The sequence below is a fragment of the Corvus hawaiiensis genome, chromosome 9 (assembly GCF_020740725.1).
Source record: "Corvus hawaiiensis isolate bCorHaw1 chromosome 9, bCorHaw1.pri.cur, whole genome shotgun sequence".
Classification (NCBI taxonomy): Eukaryota; Metazoa; Chordata; class Aves; order Passeriformes; family Corvidae; genus Corvus; species Corvus hawaiiensis.
This window is the reverse complement of record NC_063221.1, coordinates 24,012,110-24,020,737: the sequence shown is the minus strand read 5'-3', so window position 1 is coordinate 24,020,737 and position 8,628 is coordinate 24,012,110.

Sequence of the window (8,628 nt, the reverse complement as noted above, 5' to 3'; positions counted from 1 at the left end):
AACAAACAACTCCTCCATGCTTAGTTTCAGGATGACCCATAAGACTGGTTATTGCAAGCTTTTGAAGAGCATTGAGTCCTATAGCAAGATAAAGGATGAAGACCATTTCACTCCTATTCATAATTTTCCCACTGACTCATGATGTACCCTAAGCAAACCATTTAACTCTTCTGTGACCCAAATAATTTTGCTGAGCTACCATATTTCCTCTAGGTCATCTCTTTTCTAGGACAAAAATTCAAGAAATTCTCAGTTGTCCCTATGGGACAGTTTTCCACACTACAGCTCCCTGGTCCCCGAGGTGTGAACAGTGATGTTAGCTCTCATGCTCATTGCTTTGCACTCACTTGTGTTACAAAAACTTCACATGAATATGCCAATCTTCTTAAGCCACTGTTTGCTCTGTCTAGTTGCTTTATATACACAGTAATGTACACCCTAAACAACCTTAGTGACACTCAGAAATGCTATCAGTGGGTATTTTAAATGTACAGAAAGACTAGGATAACTCAGGTAAAGCAAAGTAAAAAATAACACAAATGGCTGAAAAACAGATCACAGCAATACACTGTGAAGGTAACCAGGGAAAAGAAAGATCCAGGTTACTGGTGGCTGCAAGACATCCCCAGCTAATGCTGCTCTGATTGGGTAGGTGCCTCTATGCATTACAGCCCAAAAGTACATGTCCCACCTCTGCAGCCACACTGGCCCAGACCACTGAAATGCCTCAGTATTTAGTGACACTAGACCTGACTAGGATCTTTATTAAAATGTCACAATGGTAGTCAAATGCTTTGTGAAATGGGTTGGGAAACATGTTCCTATACCAATCTGAGGAAACAGATTTAAAACCCTTATCAATAAATTAAACTGGACTTATCAACAAAACAATTTTGATAAAAATAAGAATTATTGCCAATTATTGACTTATTTATGACCTGGCTAAGAATCAGCTTTTGTACTGTGCTGCTTGGGTCTGGTGTCATGTTAACCAGCTATGATGGGTCATCCTGATTGCTCTGTTTATTTAATTTTCTTTCTTTAAACATTGGCAGAATACTGTGAGTCTCCTGAAATTTCACTGACATGCCAGGATTTCTTACAAATGAGATCTCTCATGAGCGTTCTGTTAGAGTTCTTTAGTATACATTACCTTAGCCTACTGCTTTAAAATTATAAATATTACTTATGATGATGATGAACCTCATCCTTAATTACTTGCAGACTGAAAAGGATTCCATCATACTTCGGTAATACAAATGCTTCATCCGGCATATATTTCAACACTAAGCATTATTAACAAAACTTGTCCACTGTTCCTTGTGCCATTGCAAGGCTTTCTTCCTCAGGCCACAATTTCCTGTAGTACCTTCAGAGTTCTCACTCTATTTTTATAGTTCATAATTCTCCATGGATATTGATTGCCATATAGTCTTCCTTTTTAAAAAATAATAAACATCAGTAATTATGACATTTTCAACTTCTGTTGCATTTTTCATGTGCAGGTTTCACTCAAAACATTTTATAAATATTCATTAATCTTCAAAATACACCTGAGAGGAAAATAAGTAGTGAGAAGCAAACTGTGTCAGTCAAAAAGAGACTTATCTGATCACTGCAAGTATCACAGAACTAGGACTAGCACAGACAAGTTCATTGCAGAGTCTTTTTTCACATTGCACATGGAACTGCACTTTGTAAGATGATCCTTGGGAAAAAATTATGTTAAATTATTATACAAAAGGTATTATGCAAAAATTATAGAATCACAGATTTGTTCAGGTTTGGAAAGACCTTTAAGATCATTGAGTCTGATGCTCCAGTCTTTTATGGAATAAAATAGTGCAAAAAACCTGAGCATCCAAAAACCAAAACAAATTATTAAACAATGCATTTCCATGGACCTTGAAGGATAATAAAATTACACAAATAATAATTGTTGCACTATATAAGACAAATAATATCAAACAGACTAATTTGCCTTGCTGAGAGACAAACAGCCTGAAGAGAAAGGGAAATCTGTAGATTAGATCAGTCTCTTTAAGATTTTGATAACATTTGATACAATATTCTGATAATCAATTGGAGACAACCAAAGTGCAAATGAAATCACTGTAATACTTGTTTAAAAATATATTAAAAGATTACTATGAGTATGTTCTTGTTAGACAGATCTTCTGTTAGTAATCCCAAAGGGTCTGCTCTGATCCAGCCAACACTTATGTTTCCCTAATCAATAAAGTAGAGATTTTGCAAGCACTTTGAAGGACAAGATTAGAATAAAAATGATCTTTCTATCCGAAGAACTAGATCAAGCCTCCAAAGGTGAAATTCTAAAAAGGGAGACGAAAAATGCTTTCACTGAGGAAAGGTAAATCATTGGAAACAATCATCCAGGGAAATACATGACAAAGCAACAGCAGAGCAGCCAAGGAGTTGGAATGCATAGTAGCAACCTATGCCATTTACAGCTGAAATGTTACACTGTGGAAGAAGTTTTAATCTTTTAAGGTCTCAGTGAATGCAGAGCCCTGGAAGTCCTGACTCACCAAGCCAGCAGATGCAGGAGTTACAGACATCCTACTAACAGTTACTCAGGGTTGGTGACGTATCTCACATTCCACTGAGGCGCTGCTTCTGGAATGACCCCACTGCATCACACAGCCTGTGGAATGTGGTGGGTATCAGGCAGAGTTTAACTCTATCCATTTTCCCAATGAAATCAGATCACAAGCTCTGTCAACACAAGTGCAGTCTGTTCTAGGAGAACAAACATGCTCCTGGTATATATCTAGTGACTATATAATTTTAAAGGAATGAAATTAGCTGAATTTATGCACCTTTTCTTTCCTTTTTTTCTGTTCCAAAGGTTTGCATAACTTGGAGTTACTTAAAAAAATGCCGCATGCTCCAGACAGCTCATGTCTGTTGTGTGTTTGCTCTGCTTTATTATCCAAGGAAACACTGAGATTTAGACAAGAAGAGTTAAATACAGAGTCCAAAAATCATTAGGGTTTGGATTACAGTTTGAAACATTGCCAAACTTTACTAATGGCAAGACTGAATTCCCCCATGCCTGAAGACTGATAATTCTCAAGTACAGCCCATTTTTCCTTTTGGCAAAAAAAGACCTGCACCTTTGATACAGTCACCTTAGAGAGCAGATCTAATTCAGTGTGAAGCTGCAGGTCAGCTCTGTACTACAGTGAAAAAAGACCCAAGCTATGAAATCAATCATCTGCTTCAAATAAGTGTGAGGACACAGTTAGGATCAGACCTCAACAATCTGGCAGCTTTCAACATCTCCAAGACAAAGTTGCAGCAATTCCCTACTACTGAGATTTATCTTCAGAGAGAAATGAGGCAGGAAAGTCTCTCTACTAAAAGCATATCTCTCCTGCCTCTGTTTTGATCACCAACTGCTATCCAAGTCCCAGTATTCTTTTGGCTTCCTTCCTTGGAAATGCAGTGAAGTCTCTGTGGAGCTCGCCTTGGTTCCCCTCTCAGACAGCTGTGACTAATTCAATGTTCAAGCTCTTGAGTTAATTCTCTCATTAGATCACTTTCCTTCTTCATGGAATGATTATTCCCACGGGAGAAATGAGAAAGACTAAAACAATATTATGCTAGTATCTGACACACTGCATCCAGGATGTTTATTTTATATCAAATAGCCTGGAATTGCTCCAGATCTATGGCTTAAACACAGGAGTCTTCTAAGTGGTGGGGAACTGTAGCCGTGCATGTTGCACAACATTCCCTGTTTCGCTGGAATTCCTCCAAACTTCCTGCTAGGTAAGTGTACCCAGAACACAAATCTCTCCACACAAGTAGGTCAGGTGACACAATCCTTTCATTGCTAGGGCATACTTTAAGACTGAAAAAGGGTTTTTTCCTTGTTTTATTATTTTTTATCACACACCAATCCCCTTTCCCCCCAATGCTATTGTGAAGGTGAAGCCTGGAGCACACAGTAGTGAAATATTGCCAGTGCTCCTGAAATCACAAGCCAGTATCTGTGCATTTCTCACTGGAAATGTCACATTCCCTCTGAAGGCTCCTGTGGCTCAGATGTGTTCCCCACTTTTGCTGCCTGACAAATGGCTCCCCAGGGCATGGCTGGTCACTGGAGGGCAACACCCCCCTCAGCTGGATGCCAGCACAGCCTGTGCCACAGCACCTTTGGTGGGATGTGAATACTCAGGACCGAGTTTCTCAATCCCCACTTGATGAGTGCTAAACCTGCCTGGACTGACAACCCTGATACCAGGCTGTTTCCTTAATGCCACCTTTACCTCAAGCCATATTACAGTGAAAATAGTAAAAATACTTAATTACAAATTTTGAAACAGACAAAAAAGTTCATGAAGGCTTCTAAAGATGAGAGAAGAGAAAGACAAGAGGAAGAGGAAGAGGACATTCACGATGGCACAGCCCTGAGCTTTACAATTTCCCAAGCCATTAACAGTTCAGCTGAGAAATGGACCATCACCACATCGCTGGTAGTGAGAAAACTTAAATGTTTTCACACAAGCCCTGTATTGTGGGGCTGCCTGTGCAGAAAGACTGTCTTTGGGGACCCCTCTTGCTCCCTGTGTTTGGGTCAGTTCCAGTTCAGATCTCTACCCTACACACACATACACACATATTCATCAAGATTCATTAACCCTCACAGGAATGAAGGTAATAGCTCTTGGGCCTGGCCCAAACCTGTTCTCTGGAAAATGTGTTATCTCCCTGTGAAGCTCAACCCACTGAGACAGGAAACATTCAGACCCTGAAGGGAAGCTTCTTTATCCACTGAAGCTTATGTACCACGTGAAAGCATAAGCTGACAACAGGTTTATGCAGGTATCTAATTAGAATACAGTGTCTGTAGCTCATTAGAGGCTTTTGACTGAGTAGACAAACACGATAAGCAGTTGTGATTATCATTGGGGTGATAAAGGGGTAAACCTATGCTGTCTTTGAGAAATACCTTACAAGTACCCAGGGAGCTCTTCTCTCCTCCAGGCTGAGTGTGAAGTCCAGCAGCCTGCCTTGTCTTACCCCTTCGAGGGGCTGCACAACAACACTCCACCAACTGTGCATCCACCGACAGCTGATCTGCATCATTGCTTTTGGGCATGCAGTGGCATCCAGAGTAAATGGGACATCTGGGAAAAACCTAGACCTTAACAGAAACAAGGTGTCTTGGAAGTGTAAGAGATGTAGCTTAGTGCATTACAGATGCTTCTACTCCTAAAGAACTCTTGGTACCTCTGCACTTTTGCAATTTTGGCTTCCCTGGGAGAAGTTTGAGTTCAAATCCTTGTGGAACTTAGGGAAGTGGAGCAAAAATGGTAGTATCCTATGAAGATTTTGTGACCTGCACACCAAAACACAAAGTAAGCTCCTTTCCATTTTGGAGAGGCTGTACAACACCTCTCCTCTGATAAATCCAGTGCATTACAATACAAGTAGCAACTACAGCGGGTAATTAGTAACAAAAATGACAACTGTCTGTACCATCGAAAGGTTATAGCAGATGTCTTAGCACAGAGGGCAAAGTGCAGAGATACAGTCTGAGACACGAAGTGAAGATTTCATACACACTAAACTGGGGGAGGAATTAGACCTGGCACATTCTGGTTACCATGGAAAGTGGCTCCCTATCACAAAACATCCCATGGGATTTGATGTACCTGCAAATAGTCAAGGCCTGGGTTTCATGTCTGCTCTGCAATAGAGAATTTTAGCAGCCAAGTGTGGTAAGGGGTTTTAAGTCAAAATGACCACCAAAACTGCAGGTGTGATGGACAGATGCTGACAAGAAGTAGTCAGGCAAAACTGCACATTCAGATCAATTATTTCTCTTTTTAGGTTTCGGGGTGGGTGTTTTGTTTTGTTTTGTTTTGTTTTGTTTTGTTTTGTTTTGTTTCGTTTTTTAAGACTAAGAGTTCTCCATCTGTATCGAGTTCAGGGGGAAAAAAATACAAACAAATCATACTCTAAGAGAGGAGAGGTTCAGCTCCCGCACATGCAACACCTTTCAGCCTCCCGATTTTGTTCCAATACGTCACCTCTGCAGTCCCGGTTTTTTTAACGTTCCAACACATCTCCCTGCGGTAACAGCGGCACCTGCAGGATTCGGGAAAAGCAGCACAGACAGCTCCCTCGGCTCCGCAGAACATCATCCACGCATCAGGAAAGGTTTTCCTGAGAACCTTTCAGCCAGGGAAATCTGAGCAGCCAAGGGAACTCTATAGGACAGGGGGTTTTCAAGAAAAAGCATGAAGAGGTTTTTGTGAGAATCTTCTCACTGTTTTGGCAGGGTGGCAGCAGCACTTCTGTGCAGGTATGGGCAGCAGGACATGTTGAGGAGCACAGGGCATGGCTTTTTTTGTCACCTGTCCTGTATGACAGTCAGCATTTAGCTGGCTTATTGGCAAATACATTTTTACAAGTCTATCATGTTAAAATTGAAGACATTTTTAATTCCTTCACTGGAGTGACTGTCATTCTTGGTGTTGGTTAATCAAGAGGCCTCCTCATTACACAGTGCAATTTCACACTGTCAAAGGTACTTGCAGCATGTTTTGGGAGATTCACAACAGTATATGGGAGCATTGGCTCCATCCTGTACAGCTCCTGCGTGGCCACAGAAGACACCCACTGAAGTGGTGCCCTTTGCTGGGGGCAGAACCATGAACACAGCACAGTACCGGCCTTTGGGGCAAAATTAGCTTGCTCTCAGCAACACTGTTTTGTGTCCGTAAATTTGGCCCTATGGTGTGAAGTCCCAGTGCTGGCCAAGAGTCTAACAGCTGACATCAGCCAGCTAGCGAGCCACTGGCATTTAGGAGAATTCTAAGCCTTTTACTCACAGGCCACTTCCGATGAATAAAATGTCAGCACGAGAGGGGTCTGGTTTCTTTTACTGATGCATCAAAGAAAGAAAAATCTCAACGCATTTCTTAGCCAAGCTTGAAATTTATGGAGTTATATCAGCATGCATGCAACTGTGTGTGCTTGCAGAAACCTTCTCTCTAGATCTATGCTTTCTATGGGTATTTTTTTAAGACCATCTTGAAATGTAATTAGAATGTAGTGCTGATGAACAGAGAAACCAACAGCCCCCAGAGGGCATCATGGTTCAGATTCTTTCCAGAAGTACATTTAAAAGTTATTACAATGAAATGCAGAATCATGAGAAAAGCCTGAGGGGCCATGACCATTGTAACTGTGAGCAGACATGTTTTTCTTTTCCAGTCTCACAGTAAATAGATATGGAAGCATTCCAAGTGGCTCTCTGATCGCTTTTTGCTCTGGCTGGATGTTGTGCTCCTGGAACAGTTGTGGAAAACTCTGGAGGGATGTTTTTCTCTCAGAATTAGTGCCAGCTCTGCTGTACCCGGTGACTGCGTGCATTTAACTCAGTATGTGTAGCTCATCCCCCATCAATGCTCAGGCATGCAGTGACTCAGGGAATTACACAGACTAAGATGGAAGCACACTCTGCCTCAGGATCAGTGCTGACCCCAGTGACCCACATGGTGCTGCTACGGGACACTGATGAAACATCTGTGCTGAAATGAAGAGGAAGGCCCAAACATGGCATGACACTATGGACAAAGGGGGTGCTGGACTGGATCTGCCTGTCCTGGTCCTGGAACAGTTGTGGAAAACTCAGGAGGGATGCTTTTCTCTCAGAATCAGTGTCAGCTCTGCCAGACCCAGTGATCATGTGTGTTTACCTCAGTGTGAGACACTTATCCCCTGTCAGCACAGGTCTGGTGCAACAGTCCTGAGCTAAGGACAGGCAGTGTCCCTGCCTCCCATCTCTGGGGTTCCCTGGGCTGGTGGCTGCTGCAATTTCTCCCCAACATAGCCACGTTTTGCACAAGCACAGATGGAGGTCGACAGGGACCCAGTTTGCAAGAGCATGGCTAGGACTGAGGGACAGAGATTGTGAAGGCAGTAAGTGAATAACCTATTGGGGGACCAGTTTTAACCACAGACAAGCTCTTTGCAGAGCAGGAAGCAAGCCCAGAGTAGCCAGAGATGTCTGTAGGGGTGCACAGGGACTCCTCACTTTAAAATGGACATTGAGGTGCTGGAGCATGCCCAGCGAAGGCAACAAGGCTAGAAAACATGTTACGACAAGCAGCTGAGGCAGCAGGGTTTGTTCAGTCTGAAGGATGCTGAGGCAGGACTTCATCACTCTCTACAACTCCCTGGAAGGAGGTTACAGTGAGGTGGGGGTCAGTCTCTTTTACTGTGCCTGCAGTGAGAGGACCAGAGGAAATGGCCTTAAGCTAAGACAGGTGAGATTCAGATTAGATGTTAGGAAAAAATTTTCACTGTTCAGGTGGTCAGGTATTGGAACAGGTTGTCTAAGGAAGTGGTGGAAACACCACCCGTGGAGATGTTTAAGAGGCATTTGGATCTGGCACTGGGTGATGTGGTTTAGCAGTTTAGGGGTTACAGGGGCAGTGCTGGGTAGACCGTTGCAATGATTAACCTTAAAGGTCTCTTCCAACCTTGATGATTCCATGATTTTGAGGGGCCTCGTGGGGCCAGGTGCCCAGGCAGGCTCATAGACAAAGCAACGGACAGAGGCACCAGAACCAGTGCCGGCTTGAGGGC